This window comes from Taeniopygia guttata, chromosome 7 (assembly GCF_048771995.1).
Source record: "Taeniopygia guttata chromosome 7, bTaeGut7.mat, whole genome shotgun sequence".
Lineage (NCBI taxonomy): Eukaryota > Metazoa > Chordata > Aves > Passeriformes > Estrildidae > Taeniopygia > Taeniopygia guttata.
The window spans coordinates 4,897,552-4,914,734 of record NC_133032.1 but is presented as its reverse complement, the minus strand read 5'-3'; the positions used below and the strand labels follow the sequence as shown (position 1 = coordinate 4,914,734).

General features: G+C 44.2%; 1 protein-coding gene across 1 annotated transcript in view; it reads right to left on the bottom strand.

The window, feature by feature from the left end:
* OSBPL11 (oxysterol binding protein like 11) overlaps positions 1–10,944 on the bottom strand; it is a 62,337-nt gene extending 51,393 nt beyond the window's left edge. The window contains exon 1 of the mRNA XM_072931982.1: positions 10,700–10,944. The gene's annotated coding sequence lies outside the window, so the exon portion shown is untranslated. The remainder of the gene's footprint in view (positions 1–10,699) is intronic.
* Positions 10,945–17,183: the final 6,239 nt, after the last annotated feature.

Here is a 17,183-nt window from a genome sequence, read left to right as displayed (position 1 = left end):
GCACAAGCACAACAGGCAGAAGCACGAGACCAGAGACTTACTGAACTTCTGACTGCCCTGCATCTCAGCTCCCAACAACAATACAACACTATGGCTGTCATGCAAGCTGCTCTGCCTTTGGGACCTTGCTACCTCTGCAAAAAACCTGGCCACATTGTAAAGGATTGCACGGAAGTCAACAAAAGCCCACAAACGCCTGATTCGTGCACCACCTGCAAAAAAGGAAAACGTATGCCCTGGCAGTGCCGATCCAAACAAGATGCGAGTAGAAGACCTAATCCAAAAAACTCCAAGGCGAGCGCGCCGCGCCACCGCGTGATGAAACAAATGGTGGCTCCCCAAACTCCCGAGGTAAAATCTGCGAATACCCCGGTCCCAATGCCCTTCGCTGCATCACCAGCACAATCCCAGCTAATGACTCAAATTTACTATCCCCAGGCACCTGGTGCACTCTGGCGACCTCCAAGCCAACAACCTTCTTAAAGGATGATGGCTACGACTATATTTCGACAGGAATCACTGGGCCTTCACAACTCCGGCAAGACTTTCTAATAGTTGGCAAAGAAAGGAATTGCATCCTGGGGTTACTTGTTCTGCCTTGTGTAGTCTCTGCTAACTGCAATGAAGAACTATTAGTGTTAGCCAAGGCTTACTACCCCCCATTGCATATTCCACCTAGAACCCCTATAGCCACTGCTATTGCACTGCCTATGGGAACCATGGACCAGATACCACCACGTTGTTTCCCAGTCGCCTCTGAAAACCCCGAGGTCCTATGGGTTCAACACATAAGTGAACAAAGACCAATGCTAACTTGTGAATTATCAAATGGCGGGGTTCGAGTCACCATCAAGGGGATGATTGACACGGGGGCAGACGTTTCTGTAATTTCTTCTTGCTATTGGCCAACTGATTGGAGGTTGGTACCTCCCCCAAGCACTCTCACAGGCATCGGAGGTATCACTCCGTGCTTGCAAAGTGAATCTGTGATCAGCATTGAAGGGCCTGACAGAATGAAAGCATTGATTCGCCCTTATGTGGTTCAGAAACCCATCACAGTATGGGGAAGGGACTTGCTTTCTGCATGGGGAGCTAAAATTGAACTGGGTTTTTTGTAGGGGCCACTAAATCACTCAGCACTCCGAAACTGACCTGGAAGACTGACACCCCTGTCTGGGTCGATCAGTGGCCCCTGCCAGATAACAAGCTGAGTGCCCTCAAAGAACTGGTAGCAGAACAACTGCAGAAGGGCCACATTAAGCCCACTAACAGCCCCTGGAACTCACCTGTATTTGTGATCCATAAGAAAACCTCTAACACCTGGCGACTGCTACACGATCTCAGAAAAATCAATGTGGTGATCGAAAATATGGGCCCACTCCAGCCTGGCCTGCCCAACCTGTCCATGATCCCCAGAGACTGGCCTCTTATCATCATAGATCTGAAAGACTGTTTCTTCAACATCCCTCTGCATCCAGATGATGCTCTTCGTTTTGCCTTCTCCGTCCCAAGTACGAACTTACAAGAACCGCTTCAAAGATATCATTGGCTTTCCCTTCCACAAGGAATGAAAAACTCGCCTACTATCTGCCAATATTTCGTGGCCCGCGCGCTGACTCCAGTCCGCCAGAAGTTCCCACAATCCGTTATCCTCCACTACATGGATGATCTGCTTATTGCAGCACCAACGCAAGAGCAGATGAGAGGGACTTGTAGTTATGCTGTTGCTGAAGTAAAAAAAGCTGGACTTGTGATCTCTGAATCAAAAATACAGGAAACTGCCCCCTGGAAGTATTTAGGCTGGAAACTAACAGATCAGTCTATTTCCCCCCAAAAGATACAGATCCGAACCGATGTCCGCACTCTACAGGACTTACAACAGATCTTAGGGGAAATTAATTGGGTTAGGCCTGTCTTAGGAATAACTGCTGACGAACTTGCTCCACTTTTTGATTTGTTAAAGGGAGACAATGAACTCAGATCCCCCAGGTCTCTCACTCCAGAGGCTTGTAAGGCCCTAGAACACATCACTGACGCTCTGCAGAACAGGCAGGCACATCGCTATGTTCCTGGTCAACCCTTTTTCCTTGCAATCTTGGGAGAAAAGTTGAGGCTGTGTGGTCTCATCTTCCAATGGGACTCTTCTCTCAAAGATCCACTGTTAATAATTGAATGGGTTTTTATTTCCTACAGGTCACCAAAGACAATCCTCACACCTTTAGAAATGATGTCACAGATCATCATCAAAGGCAGAGCAAGGCTCCTTTCAATAGCAGGCCGTGAGTTTGAAACTATTTACTTGCCCATGAAGAAAACCTATTTTGACTGGGCTATGCAAAAATCGGAGGACCTGCTGTATGCCTTGCTGAACTTCCCAGGCGCCTGCTCAATTCACTACCCAGCACACAAAATGATCAAAGCCAAGTTATGTTATAAGGAAAAGCCCATGATCAGTGAAGAACCTTTAAATGCAATCACTATCTTCACTGACGGGTCAGGCCGAACACACAACTCAGTTGTTACATGGCAAAATACAAATACTAAAACCTGGGAACAAGATGTCCAAAAAGTTGAAGGTTCCCCGCAAATTGTTGAATTGGCTGCAGTTGTAAGAGCATTTCAGCTCTTTCCGGAACCTTTCAACCTGATCACAGATTCAGCTTATGTAGCTAATGTCATTAAGAGAATTGAGGGATCCGTTCTAAAGGATGTAAGCAACAACGATTTGTGTCTTTGGCTCACCTGTTTATATCGCATTTTATCACACAGGGCTAATCCTTACTTTATCTCTCATATCAGGGCTCACTCTGGTCTTCCAGGATTCATGGCAGAGGGAAATTCACGTGCTGATGCACTGGCATCAGCAGCGTCTGATGAGGAAGGTTCAGCAAGCGTTGAAAAATCCACCTCAGTGCTTGCTGCAACCACCTTGCCCAACACTATTGAGCAGGCCAAATTGAGCCATGCATTCTTTCACCAAAACGCACAGGCCATCAAACGAGACTTTCACATTTCCCTAGAGCAAGCACAAAATATTGTACGAGCTTGCCCAAGCTGTCAGCATGTGCAACCCCTCCCCCCTTCAGCAGCCACCAACCCGCGAGGGTTGGAGAGCCTACAGAAATGGCAGACAGATATCACAAAATATCCATCTTTTGGGAAATTTAAAAACATCCATGTCTCTATTGATACATTTTCAAATGCAATTTTTGCCTCTGTACATACAGGGGAAACAGCCAAGCATGTCTGCCAGCATTTCTCACAAGCCTTCTCCTATTTAGGTGTTCCCCAAGAGATTAAAACTGATAATGGCCCCTCATATACCTCACAAGAATTAGCCACATTCCTGAATGATTGGGGTGTTCACCATACATTTGGCATCCCTCACTCTCCCACGAGTCAGGGAATGGTAGAGAGAACACACCAAACCCTAAAACGCATTTTAAATCAACAGAAAGGAGGAGTAGATCAGGCTACACCTCAAAAGAGATTGAGTAAGGCTCTGTACGTTTACAATTTCCTAAATAGCTCTACAGAAGAGCCCGACCCCCCCATCTACAGACACTTTCTGAACAACAAAAAAGCAAAAATTAAGGAACACCCCCCAGTTTTAATAAAAAACTTAGACACAGGGCAAATAGAAGGGCCATACAACCTCATAACGTGGGGAAAAGGTTTTGCTTGTGTTTCTACAGGTCAAGGACTTAAGTGGGTGTCCTAGTTTAGGGCAAATTTGGGGAAAACCCAGGAAATAAACCCCCACGGCCCCTCTCCACCCACCTGGTTCAGGGAAAAATTCCCTCTGAGAGAGAAGTGGAAAAGAACCTGTTTATTCAACAAGCAAAGCACTCCCCAGCACCAAAACAATTAACAACACTAGATGACAACAAAACTCTTTCACCCCTCTGAAGAGATGAACAAATTCAGAAGGTCTTTCCTGGGAGTGGTCGCCCGGGTCTGGACGCTGGGGATGGCTGCTGCAGATCACCAAATGCAGGCTCCTGTTGTTCTTTGGTGTTTCCCAGATCCCAGTCCAGAGCAGGCTGGATGATATTCAGAAAGAGGAAAGGAAAAAAAAAGCAACAGTCCAGGGAAAGAATTGGACTGCTTAACCTAACTAGGAAGCAAAGCAAGAAAGCAGGCAAAGCAAGCAAGCCAAGCAAGCAAGCAAGCAAAGCAAGCAAGCCAAGCAAGCAAGCAAAGCAAAGCCAGCCAGCCAGCCCTAGCCTTTTCTAGCTTTCCAGCAGACATGGGGGGAGGTGAACCAGATGATAACACAGCAAAACAAACCTTCACTTTCAGAGTCAGTTCTGAAAGCACAGAACATAATATCAAACGTAAACAGAACACACGATTGGAGATACAAACACCATAACAGTCACCCTAGGACAGTGGGTCCCAGGAAAGAATGTGAAGCCTTACCATGCACTGAAATCCGCTGACACCCCCACACCAGACAGTACTTCTGCAAGTACAAGCCAAGAAGCCAGCACCCAGACCTGAACCACGCTGCGTCATCGAGAGAAAAATGGACTTTTTATTGTTTATATGCGTGCATGTTGCTTTTGTTCTTCTGTTTCAGTTTTTGTATTGAAGTTTTACTTGTAATTCAACCAAGGACAAATGCCCGAGTAGCTTTAGCCAAGCCTGCAAGCTCTAAGACCACCTATATATCTAACACAAACCCTAACAAACCTTTTTCAACCCGTTTAATTATAAGACCTTTTCCAAAAAATTCTGACAATGCCTCCCCTACTATAATCAGTGATTTGATAACAATAAGGCCATCTCAGCTACACAGTTTACTTAATGGTTTGAGCCTTGCACCTTAGCTAAAGGAACTCTGTAAAATAAGCTTGACTGTTCCAGTAGTAATAAGTATAGTTCTAGTAACAATACCCTGTACACCTCCAAGTGTGCAGAAAATAGTTGTTAAGTCAATATTTAGTATTTCAAATGGTTCAGTGAAAACAGGGGAGATGTTGGGAAGGGTAGCTAAAAATGATTAAGAACCACCATAGTACAGCCAGGACAAATATAACGCCCCCTACTGGCTGGACAATAACCCTCACCTACAGCGGGGTCCAAAAGCCAAATGGACTGTTCCATCTCACCCCCCAGAATGTATGGTTCACCCCACATCTGTAACCCTCCCCTGAACCATCAGGTGCCTGTGACCCCATTGGCCCAGGTCCTGCTCCAGCCCACCTTGGAGCCCCCATTGATAAAGGCTCTCCGGGGGGCTGGACGCCCTCTTGGATCTTCCCCTCTCCTCCTGGAGCGTCCTCCGGGAGTCCCTGCTCCCCTCTTTGTCTCTCCCCTCCCCCATCACCTTGGGCCCAGCCACGTGCTGTGTCTAGCAGCTCGAGGCAGGGCCTTTCTGCGTCCCGAATAAACCTCATCCTCCAAGAGCAACCACAGAGATCTCGCTTGTATATGTCTGTGGAATACAAATAAACGTCTTTACACAGCAATAAGTAAAATACAGCCTGAAGACAAAATACTGGTAAAAACATAAAAGAGTCAACATTCACGCCTCACTAAGAGGAACCCTATATTATCCTTTTAACTACAAATACTGCTATACAAACTGCAGAAAAGAAGCAGACACATGCGTCAAGAAGTCGATCTCCAGGACCGGGCACCAGAGTGGAAAATCACTCCCCCCCAGGAATTTGAAGATAACTCTGCCCGGCCAAATAAAAAAAAACTGAGAGCATCTCTATCAAACATTCTTTGCCAGAAGTGTAACTATTTCTCTTGCAAATACTGTCATATAGTTTAAAATGTTCATTACTGACTTAAATCAAGTGGGTTGTGTGGGAAGTGCTCTGAGCAGGAAGAAGACCTGACTAGCCATTTTCTGGTAATAGCCACAAGGCTAATATTGTTCTAATTAGATTCAATAATCTAAGTTTTAGGTTTTTTTTTTTTCTTTTTCTCATATCAAAAGGGATTAAGGGGGAAATTACAAACAAAAGCTAAAATTATTATTGTTGAGTGTCATAGGTTGAACAACATACCCTGCAGTGCAGACACTAGTGAACTACACCAGTGAGGCATTTTTAAACAGGGTATGGGGCTCGGCCTTGGTATGAAACCACAGACAAAGATTCCTGCTGCCAAGAAGATGGCTTACCCTGCTTCTGGATGCACCCCAGTGGGCGCTGGGAACGGCAGAGGGATCCTAGCAGTGGAAGTAGTCCCAGCGAGCCTGAGCCTAACCTCGTGCCTCAGTAACCTCCCCAATCCTGAGAAGGGGGAACTCAGTGACAAATACTCAGAAGAAATCACCTCTTACCTCATAGAACTGCAGCAGGGGTAAGCCTAATAAATGTTGTCTTGACACAAACACTCAACAGGGGGTGTACAAATTCAAAGGGAAATCAAAAACATACCTTGAAAATGGACAGTCAGCTCATAAACCGCATCAAAAGGGCACAGATAGATATAGTTTATAACACATATATTAGTACTACATGGGTTAGAAATAGCAAGAGTCTGTTTTGTAACTTATTTTCAAGCTAATTCACTGTGTTATAACCCAAATAAATTTTGTATGTGTATAATAGGGAAAATGTACTGGGTGGGTGCTAGATAAATGAATAACTGAGACAAATAAAAGAAAGACACAAACCCACAAATCTTACCACAGAATCCCAGATGAAGACTAAAATGTAAGGAATTAGAAAATATATATATAAACTCTGTAGTTTTATATCTAATAAAATAAAAACTAGGGCGCAAATTAATAGGTTAATATAAAAGGTGGGGGATTGTTATGTGTAGTAGATATAATTTGTGCCATTTCTAATATGATATATGTGATATTAAATATTTGTTAGAGTATACATGTTTGTATTAGGATTCCCCCCCACCCCCCCACAGGCGCAGGTGAGACCGGGTGTAGATTGGAAACTGATTTACAAGTAAGAAGGTACAGCTCCACAGGAGATGGGCCATGTCTGGGGAGATACAGAAACCCCAGGTGCTGATCATTCGCGTAAACGACCCGAGATGGATATAATGGAAATCCTGAGGCAGATACATGTGAATGCAGCGTTCCCGAATTCCCGTAAATTTCATCAAGGGATTCAACAAACTCCGGACACTGAATTGTTCTCCCTCATCACCAAAAAAGAAAATCTTATTATCATATGGACTCTGAATAGAAGAAAAGACTGATTGCTGAAATCTTGGCCTCAGGCGGAATTTTCCCTATAAAAACCACTTGTGCCAGGATGGAGGTGTGTGGGCATAGAGGAAAACCTCTGCTGAGGCTGACCTCTTTGTTGCACACCCAGGGCCGACCCCGGGCTCGGCTCTGTTCTTTCCTTGTGGCTGGCTAGATAAAATTTGATTGCAAAATAAATATTTTATTTTTCATATTAATTTGGCTGGACAAATTTTCATTTATAACACCAATGACATTCAAAACACTTTTGCCTTGGGCCAGCACATGATGATGGCACACTATGAGCACCGTGTCTTTAAATTATAAACTTTAATCTGGTTCTAAATTACCACATATCTCTCCCTCCCTGCCAAGCACACACACAGTCTGCTCCAGCAGACCAGTGTGGACTGCCTGTTGCATCCATGCCTAGAATCTCTCTTAGAGGGACAGGACATATTACCACCCCACAGACATGAAATGGACCACTTGTACCTTTTTAGGAGCATATCTGCCACTGCAGGCAAAAAAAAAGGGTTTTCACCTGCATTTTTCCTGGGAACCCACAGGTGAGCAGACCAGCAGAGTAACATTGTCTATATCAAATAAAATTTTTGCAGGAACTGCACTCCTCTTGCCCTCCAAACACATTGCTTCCTGCTCTGGCAATCCCTTGAAACTTTAATTGAAGATAGATAATTGCATGGTATCAAAATGTATGCCTATAGCCCTGCAATTTTCTTGGGAAAATTTGTAGCAAAATCAACTCAGGCAAGAGTTCCATTTGTTTGTTTTATTTCCCCCTGCTTAAGGACAGCCAGTCCCAGCAGAGACACAGCCTCACCTGCGCCTGGCCTTTGTAGCCATCATAGGTGGTCAGTACGATGTTCCTCCACCCAGAATGTTTCCAACACCCCAGACAGGCCAGCAATCCTTAGAGCATATTTCTGCAGCCCCTGAGCATGGTAAACTCTGGTTTGCTTCTCCTGTGCCTTTGCTTTTTTATCTTCCCAAAGGTGCTGCCTGTGCAGTACCAGAGGCTCTCGTAAGGTGGCATTGACAAAATGCTGAATAGCGCATTTTGTGACCCTGTGCAATCGGCCTTTTCTCTTTAGTTTAGGATGTTACTAATTATAACGTGTGCACAGTTCACTGCTCTCAGCCTCCTTCCCCGGCTACAATTCAGTGGCTAAAAATGACCCGGATCTCACCCCAGCCCTTGGGAGAGCAGCAGGGGTGAGTCCTGGGGCTCCACAGCTGTGCCCTGCCTGCCTGGGATTCCTGAGTCTGGGGGAGGAGATGAGGAAGAGCTGCAGATCTGGCAGAGGAGCATGTGAATAGGAAAACAAATGTCTATTGACATTTCTCAAATCTAATCCTTGTAGGCCCAAATATGGGTACTAGCTGAAATAGGTTGTATTTTATCATAGCTCAAGCAAATTTCCCACAACTAAACATTCTGTTAATTTCAGGAAACTGTCCAGGATCTGATCAACACTAAAACATCTCTTGTTTATTTATTTAAAAGTTTATAGTCTGGCTATGTATTGAATCATAGAATGGCCTGGGTTAGAAGCAACCTTAAAGATATCTTATTCCACCCCACTGCCATGGGCAGGGATACTTTCCATTAGATCAGGTTGCTCAGAGCTCCATCCAACCTGACCTTGGACACTTTCAGGGATGGGGCATCCACAGCTTCTCTGGGCAACCTGTGCCAATGCATCACTCAGTCAAAAACTTATTTCTAATATCGAATCTAAACTTATTCTCTTTCAGTTTAAAGCCACTTAACATGCTTAGCATTTCTTCAGATGAGTATTATGTCTTCAGAGCAGCAAGGTTCAAAGAGTAAAAGCTCTGAATTTTAGCATAGTTTTTATCACCTGCATGCTTATAATAAAAGTGCAAATTTTTAAGTGTGTATATATATATAATTATGCAAGTTTTTTATCACTCTCTTGTTGGTCTAATTCAGGAATTTTTTTCCTAGATTAGTATCTTAGGATGAGACCAAGTATAACAGTCTTAAATCTGGATCTGCCTCTGGTAGCTGGGTCACAGAAGACAAAACTATTACTGCTCCTGTCTGCTAAGGGAACTACATCCTCTACAGGCATCCGGGGGAATGGCATCCATCCTGGGAAAGGAAAGCCAGAAGTGCAGCTTGCCTTTATTCATGAGAGGTACAAATTCTTCATAATCATTGCTGAACTGGAGGAACTGCCAGGCAATGAGAAAATGACAGAAAAATAACATCACTGATGGAGCTTCATATCTGCACTTTTTAATGGTACAATTGTTCTCGAGGTTAAATTCTTTCTCAAGGCAACTGATACTGTATTAATAGCTTGGAAAACAATGTTTCTGGTTTCTTCTGGATAATAAACACGAAATAACTTCCTCTTCTGGCTAAATATAAACGATCCCTACCTACTAAAACTGTAGATTTCATGACACAAGAACAAGAAAGGAAATTTGGTTAAAAAGGCTTTTTGTGGAAGGTTTAAAAAGCTTTTTGTTGAAGGCTTTCTCCTTCAACACATTGAGCACATGGCTGTATTCTCCTGACTGTAGGTGAAAATGGCCGGTAAGGTCAGATAAATGTAACACAAACTATTTCACCCAATGGAGTACTTCACACTGTGATCTATTTTGACAAAATGTCTTAATTGTGGAGCTTTAGAGGCATGACTGGGTCTCTGCATCTCTGGTTTTGCTATTTAACATGCATGAAGCATTGGTTCCTGCTTTGAACTGTTATTCATCAGATCTTCTGTAGCCTTAAGGAGTCAAAATCTTTTTCAATCACTGTCAGCCGTCACCTAATTTTCTTGCTCTTCTCTATCAGTCCCTATGTGTCATATTCTGCTGTAATTCAGGTCCAGCTGAAAGCAGCACACTCACATATGTCAGAAGCTTACGCTGCTTACAAAGTTTCCATCCCTGCCCACAATCCACTCACGTTCTTCACACTCACATTTGGTTCCTTTTGAGCAGCACACAGCATGACTTTGCACTGAGTCATGCTCCAGGGTCCAGCATTACCTCAACCCTACACAATCCTGACATGGAAATAGAGGCAGGGGCAGCAGCAAAGGCTCTGTCTGGCTGGAAGCTGGGAGTGTAATCCCAGTAGCTTCCCCTCTGAGAGACACCCTCTAAGGAAAAGATGGTGCCCTGAGAACTCAGTGAAAAACAGGACTGCAGGACCTTGCATCTGCCTCTGGAGAGGCTTCTTTGGAGTTGCTGTCTGTGTGATTTTTCTTTAATGTTTCTGTATGCAGAGCATCTTTTCACAGCTTGGAGCTGTCATCCTCATCCTGCAGCCATGGAGCTGCAGAAGTGTCAGAAGAAATGCTGCTCTGCAGCCACCACAGAAGAGTGACACACACACCACCCCATCCTGCTCCACACTGCAAACTGCAATCAGCACGCTCACATTGCCTTTTATATTTCAGACCCTACAGCTGCCAGTTCTGCCCACCACCCAACCCCACCACGTGGAACCCTCAAAGCACTTACACTGGCCTGGAGGACTTCCAACTCCCCACACAGACTAAAGCTTGTCCTAGAGACGCAGCTCAGCAGCAGCAGCAGGAGATAAAGGTGTTACAATCAGAGTTTGAGACGTTTCCACAGCCACACCATTGATGAGCCCCATGTTTCAATCCCTTTTCCTGCCCTTGCATCACTTCCCAGCATGCATGGCTTTAATCTGGCTGCGTGATGGAGCTGCTGCTGACAGCTGGATGTGTGTCCTGGGTCTCTTCCAAGTGCCAACCCTCTGTTTGCTCAAGTCAGGGATGGATGCCTCTCTGCCCTTTTCCCTCCAATTTGTGGGCAGGAAGGGAATTTGGGGTGTTGCCTCACAGGCCACTGTGGCTGAGTGCAGGCTATTTTAGCACAAAGGGCAGCAGCTGGACCCTGTTACCTCTGTCTGGTCCTTCTGCACCATGTGTGATTTGCCTTCTGCCTTGCCTCAACACCCCCTGGGTGACTCCTCTCCCTGAGCTCAAGGAAATCTTTTCTGCCGCATCACTCACCCCAACGGAGTACAGCAGGAGCTTCCTCCCGATTTTCCCCTCAAGCTGTTTGTGGGGAAATTCTGGAATTCAAAAATACACGTTTATCTGCTTAGGGCCTGGTTTCTTCAAGAAATGTAGCCACATGCAAGTCCATCACAGAAGAGTCAGCCCTGCAGCTCTGTGGGAACACCCAAGAGGTTCTGTGCAGGAGAGAGAGTCTGCAGGTTCTGAATGAGCCAGGCTGGGTCACTCTCCATGGACTTGATGCTGGGAGAGAAGTCCAAGGAGTGCACATGCCCTTATAACCCTGGGTCTGGGTGTGCTCAGCAGGCACAGGGGGCACGTGGTTCTGGTTGAGGGGCTTCCCAGCTCTTTCATCCATCTCGTGGCAATTGCCAACCTTTCTGTAGAGACTTTTTCTGCCCTGCACTATGGCACAACTTCTGCTTTCAGTTGTTCTGCAGCTCGCTGTTAGGACTCCTTTCCTCTGTGATTCTCCACATCCTGAAAAAGAACTGGGTTTTATTAATGTGCCATCTAACCTTAAGAGCTGCTGAGTAAGTTCAGCTCTACAGTCATCAGCCCTCTCCCCCAGATGCTTTTCTGTGCCATGCTTTACTCCGACACACTTTTCCTGCATGGTTTCTATGGCAACAGGTGTATCTCTCCATCTGCTGTAGATCTCCATTATGGTGTTTAGGTGCTTGTTATCCCAGTCTCAAGTGCCATTTCCAGGTGTATCACATTAACAAGTTCGGTTTGGAAACCAAACCAAAGCACTTGATAATTTTTGCAGGCAAGCCTACATAGTCAATAATTTGACTGCTGTGTTTCCATTTAAGCTCTGTTTGAGGGATACTGATACCGGGCTGTTCTCATCACCAGATCACATACCTGCACACTCCAGCTGATTCTGATTTACTTCTTAATTTCCAAACTATATCCTTCCTTTTGGTTACAGCCTGTCCTGCCTATGGAGTGGGTATATTTGGATTCTGGAAAATCTTTGTTGGTCTGTTGCCTGTTTGATATCTGTTTTATAGAAAATTAAGTTACCAATACTGTTACTCTTCTGTCAAATGCATTTTTCAGTTCCACTATAGTCCTATTTCTTGCCCTGAAAACTTTCTCTGTTGGATTACAGAAAGCCCTGAAGAGTACAGATGATTTACAATTGGCCTCTCAGTCTGTTCTGCTTGAATTCCTTAAATTGCTTGGAATTATGTAGATTTCTAGTCAGCTAAAATCCAGTCTCATTTTCTAAGTATCTTGTTGGAGAACTAACTTAAGTGTGAAAAAAAGTTCTTCCTATATAATCTGATGAGAACCTGCAGCAGAAAATTCAACTAAATGAAATGAGGGAGGGAGTTAAAGTTTCGCTGTTGATTTGCTTTTTAGATCCCATGAGTAAGTAAGTGTTATAGCTTCCACTTGCATGAAGTCCATGTGGAAGCTGTAAAACTGTAAGCAATTTAGGCTGTCAGCTTTTATGGATGCAAACTGACATTGTTTATTTCTACCTAATATCCTGTAAGAGTCTTTTTGAGATATTATATGCTACTTCAGTATAAATGCCTATTATTTACTACCTATAATTAAAAGTAATTAAGCTTATTAATGTAGTGTTTATATATGCATTTAAAACCATGCAAATCTTCTGTTTAGGCTGTAATTTAGGGAGCCCTTATGTGCAAACATTTTCCAGAGGAAAATGAAGAGGACCATGATATGCCAGTAATTCTGCCAATAATAATAAATAATAATAATAATGATAATGCCCAGTAATTCTGCCAGTGCAGACACCAAGCTGTCTAGGGTAAGGTGAAGGTCAGGCACTGCCCTTGCATTTTGGGTAGAGCTGAAGTGGGAGGTTTTTAATGGTCTGCAGACCTCAGCCAGGGAAGTTTTGTTTCTCTGGACACTCACAAGAGGTGGGCTCCTCTCACATACCAAGGCTGACATTGGGAACCCTTGTTCTAAACTCCAGACCTACCCCAAACTTAACTCTACCTATAGATTCACAGGTGAAAAAATTGAATGTCTGAGTCCTCCTGACATCAGCCCTCAAGGCCTGGAAAAATATTAAAACATACCTCAGTTTTCAGGTCCTCTTTCCCTAAACCCTAAAGCCTGCGTTCCTTAAGATGCTGAGGAGCAGTGCTATCTGATCATCACCCCAGGGAGTGCAAAATTCATGTTCTGCTTTGCTTTCAAGTAGCCACAAGACGGAAGAGGTCCTTGAATCTTACTTCTCTCCAAAGACATCAGACAAAATAAGGCTGAATATTACCAGTAGCTCTAGATGCCTGCATAGGATGTGAACTGTGATGCAAACAGTGCAGGACATCTCAGGAATATGCAGAAAATCTAGTGAAAAAAAATGAGAAGGGAGTGATAATGCAGAGAGGACTGTCATTCAAACATCCAAATTAAAGGTACAACTCAAAATCTAAACAAACCAGACCTGCACAGGGAAGGAAAACAAGGACATAAAGGGTTTACTGCATGATTGCAAAGGAAATGAAGGAAAGCACTAACCACAACAGCAGCAGGGCAGATACCTAAAAGCTAAAGGAAAATATTGCTTCAGACTCCATAAGGAAAAAAAATGTAACTAACCCCAGAGAGCAGAGGCAGCACACTTAAGAGGCTAAAGGGCATGGATGTGGAAATTATTGTGTAACACAGCCACAAAACTTGAGGGCTCTTTATCCTTCACTTCTGAATACTGATTAATCTCCATCAATGACATCTTTAAACTTTTTAGAGCAAATGTTAGCCACAAGTAACAGAAGACATGAATAGAAGCAGAAAATGGGTTAAAATGTAGATTAGGCATGTCAGATGTAGACCAGCTCAATGTCTTTCTTTGATAAGATAATGGCGTATCAGAACAAAGGAAAAATAATAAATCTTATCAGCGTAGACTTTGGTAAAGTATTTGATTTGGTATTACCTAGATAATTATTAGTTAAACTTGAGAAGATGAGGATTAACATAAATACTATAAAATGATGAAGGAACAGAACTGAGAGTGAAAACTGCTGATGGAGATGAGAGCAAAATTATAGGACTGGAGTAGTCAGTAAGTCTAAGTAATGTCATTAGTAAGCTTGATGCAAAAAATTATGAGTAAGGTAATGATATTTGCTAACAACAAATCTAGGAGATATTTGCAATAGAGAAGAAATCCTAAAGGAAGAATTACATAATTATCATGCCCTAATAACAGACATAGGAAGAAATGTAACAGCATACAATGAAGGGACATGTACTGAGAGATTGATAACACTTTTACCTTAAATTAGAATTTATTCACTATGAACAACAGAAGAGGAAGAATTGTGTGTGGTGTAGTTATTAGAAAGATAAATAGAGTCTTACATGTAGCAAGCCCTGCATTTTCAGGAATAATAAACAAATAGATACAAAACACTAGGTAAAATTCAGCTGAAATTTCTGGGCATCATTCAGGTTATTGGTGTTCAGCAAGCCTGAATTCATCCTGGAACAGGTACAAAGAAGTGACATCCAGATAATGAGAGGACTAGCTAAGACAGCGTGTCTTGCTGAGCTTGGCAAAATGAATGGTGGGATGGGATCGGATTCCTCTCTGCAAATACATTTGAGGTTTTAGTCAGGCAGAGAGGGAGAATAAGCATGAGGGGAGAAGAATCATTCACATTTATAGACAGCACTCATGCTAGAGCAGATGGGCATAAGTTGGATATGAAACAGGAAGAAGGGCTCTCTCTGTAAGAGGAGTAATGGTCTCAAATAGCTTCTCAGCAGAAGAAGAGGGGGCAAAACCTATAACCAGTCTTAAGAAGGACACTGAGTTTGGCACTTCTCAGTCTCTTTTTTTGGTATGTTCAAAGACTGCATTGCCACCATAGGAAGAGCCACACCTGGCTTAGCAAAATCTCCTGTTGCCGCCCTGGCTTTTCTGCATGGATGGTGAGGTCTTGCTGTTTGCAGGGGAAGAGGGTTCAGCTGTGTTATCTCTGATCATGGGCATTAGGTGTGGAAGATCAGGTGATACTGGGTAGGGGTGGCCTTGAGAGAGTTGTCTTTAGCCTCCCTTTATGGTGACTGAGCTTTTATGTCAGCTATTGTCCCAATGACTCACAGTCAGAGCTAGAGCTCCTGGCTTATGTGAAAAACAAACATGGAGCCTCCATGGGAAAGAACAGATTCTTCCCATTGCCTGATAAAACAACAGTCATCAGCACCCGCCAGTGTGTGCTCTGTGGCTCCGGGGCTCTGAAATCTAACAAAGGACCCATTTCTCAGGGGCTCACATAACACTGCCACTGAGACAGCCTTGACAACCAAACCTGGCATCTAAAACTGCCTGCAGACCACCTGAAACCCTCGGGTGGGGAGAGAATGCTTCCCTATCCATCTCCATGGAGCAGTAAGCACACAAATCCAGAGGAGAGTTCAGCAGCAGCATAAATTATGTACTTCCACAGCCAATTAGTGTCACAGATGGATAAGCTAATGTGTGCACTTACAGTCCCAGGTGGTGTCCCTTGCTCTTCACAAGTGCTGCTGGATCCATCAGCCTGCTCATCCCCTGCCAGTTTATTTGCACCCACCAAATGGTCATTGTAATCATGATGTGGAGGCCACAAAAATCAGTCCAAAGGCCATCAAACTGTTACAGTTTTTCTTTGTAATTAAAAGCTTCCACATTAATTTAGAAAAAAATACTACACAGTTTGCAATACTTATGTATTGTATATAGCAGGGACATATTCTGCAGCATTAGCTGCAGAAGCCTATGCTTCAGTGACTATGTCCCCTTCTTGGGGCCTGGGGACTCACCAGGACAGAAGAGCTTGTAACAAGCAGAGGAACAGGGCAAGAAGGATGATGGCTACTCTTCACCTCCATTTTAGATCTTCTTCTCAAGTGGAAGGTGAGTTAAAGGGAGAAGAGAATCAAGGGTCACAAACAAATCATGGTGAACAAGCAAATGTTCCTGGAACCAGAGACAGGCTCTTGTGCCTTGGTTGTGCTCAAACTTTGCTTGCAGGTAATGTATATTCTTTCAGAGTCCCCATCAGGCTTCACACATGTCCCAGGTACCAGCTACCTTCCTTTTCATGAGCCTGTCCTGGTTATTTTCTCAAAATATTATTTTGCAGGATTTTTATCTAGTCTTTTTTGTTAAGTCCACAGTCATCGCTATCAGGACACACCAAATAATTGAGCCAATGGAGCTGACAGCAGGCGAGATGAACATATGTGTACCTCCAGAAACACCCACAGGCTCCTCCAGTGCTGGCAGCCAGCCTCCCTCTATGAATCACAGGGTCAGGTGTCCACATCCCACAGAGCCAGGAACCCACTCAGCCAAACTCTGGGGTGAGGGCAGCAGATGTGGTCACTGCTGAGCCTACAGCCCCCCGGCACGGACAGGAACCCTGCCATGGCAGGATGAGGGGAAGCTGGAGTGCAAGAGCAGGAGAGGCGGCAAATGCAATTTGGCAAATTGGTTCAAAAATGAGAAAAGGATGCTTTGAAGCAGAGTCAGGGTGTACTAGATGAGAGGGCTGAGAGGCAAAATATGGTCATTTGTAGAGTGTAATGCATCATTAAACAGTGTACGAGAAAAGGACCAACACTCCTTTTTTGTTCTTCCCTGCAGACAACTTATATTTGATGTCCCATATTAAAAGCTGTGATATATTTCAGGGTTTATCAGCTGAATTTGACCCTGCTAATGCACTCATAGCCTTCTCTTGGTGCGTTCCTAATGTGACTGAAGGATTTAAACCATGATCCTTTGTGGGGCAGGGCACGTGGGACCTTGAGTGTCCCGAAGAGCCCAGCTGTCCCTGTGCCACAGACTGCGCCACCTTACCCACCCTACCGAAACCCTCGGGGCTGCCGGTGGGCAGGAAGGTCCCACCCCACAAGAAGCGCAGGGCTTCCCCGCTTTCCCCACGCAGACCCCTAGCCCTGCGATTCGG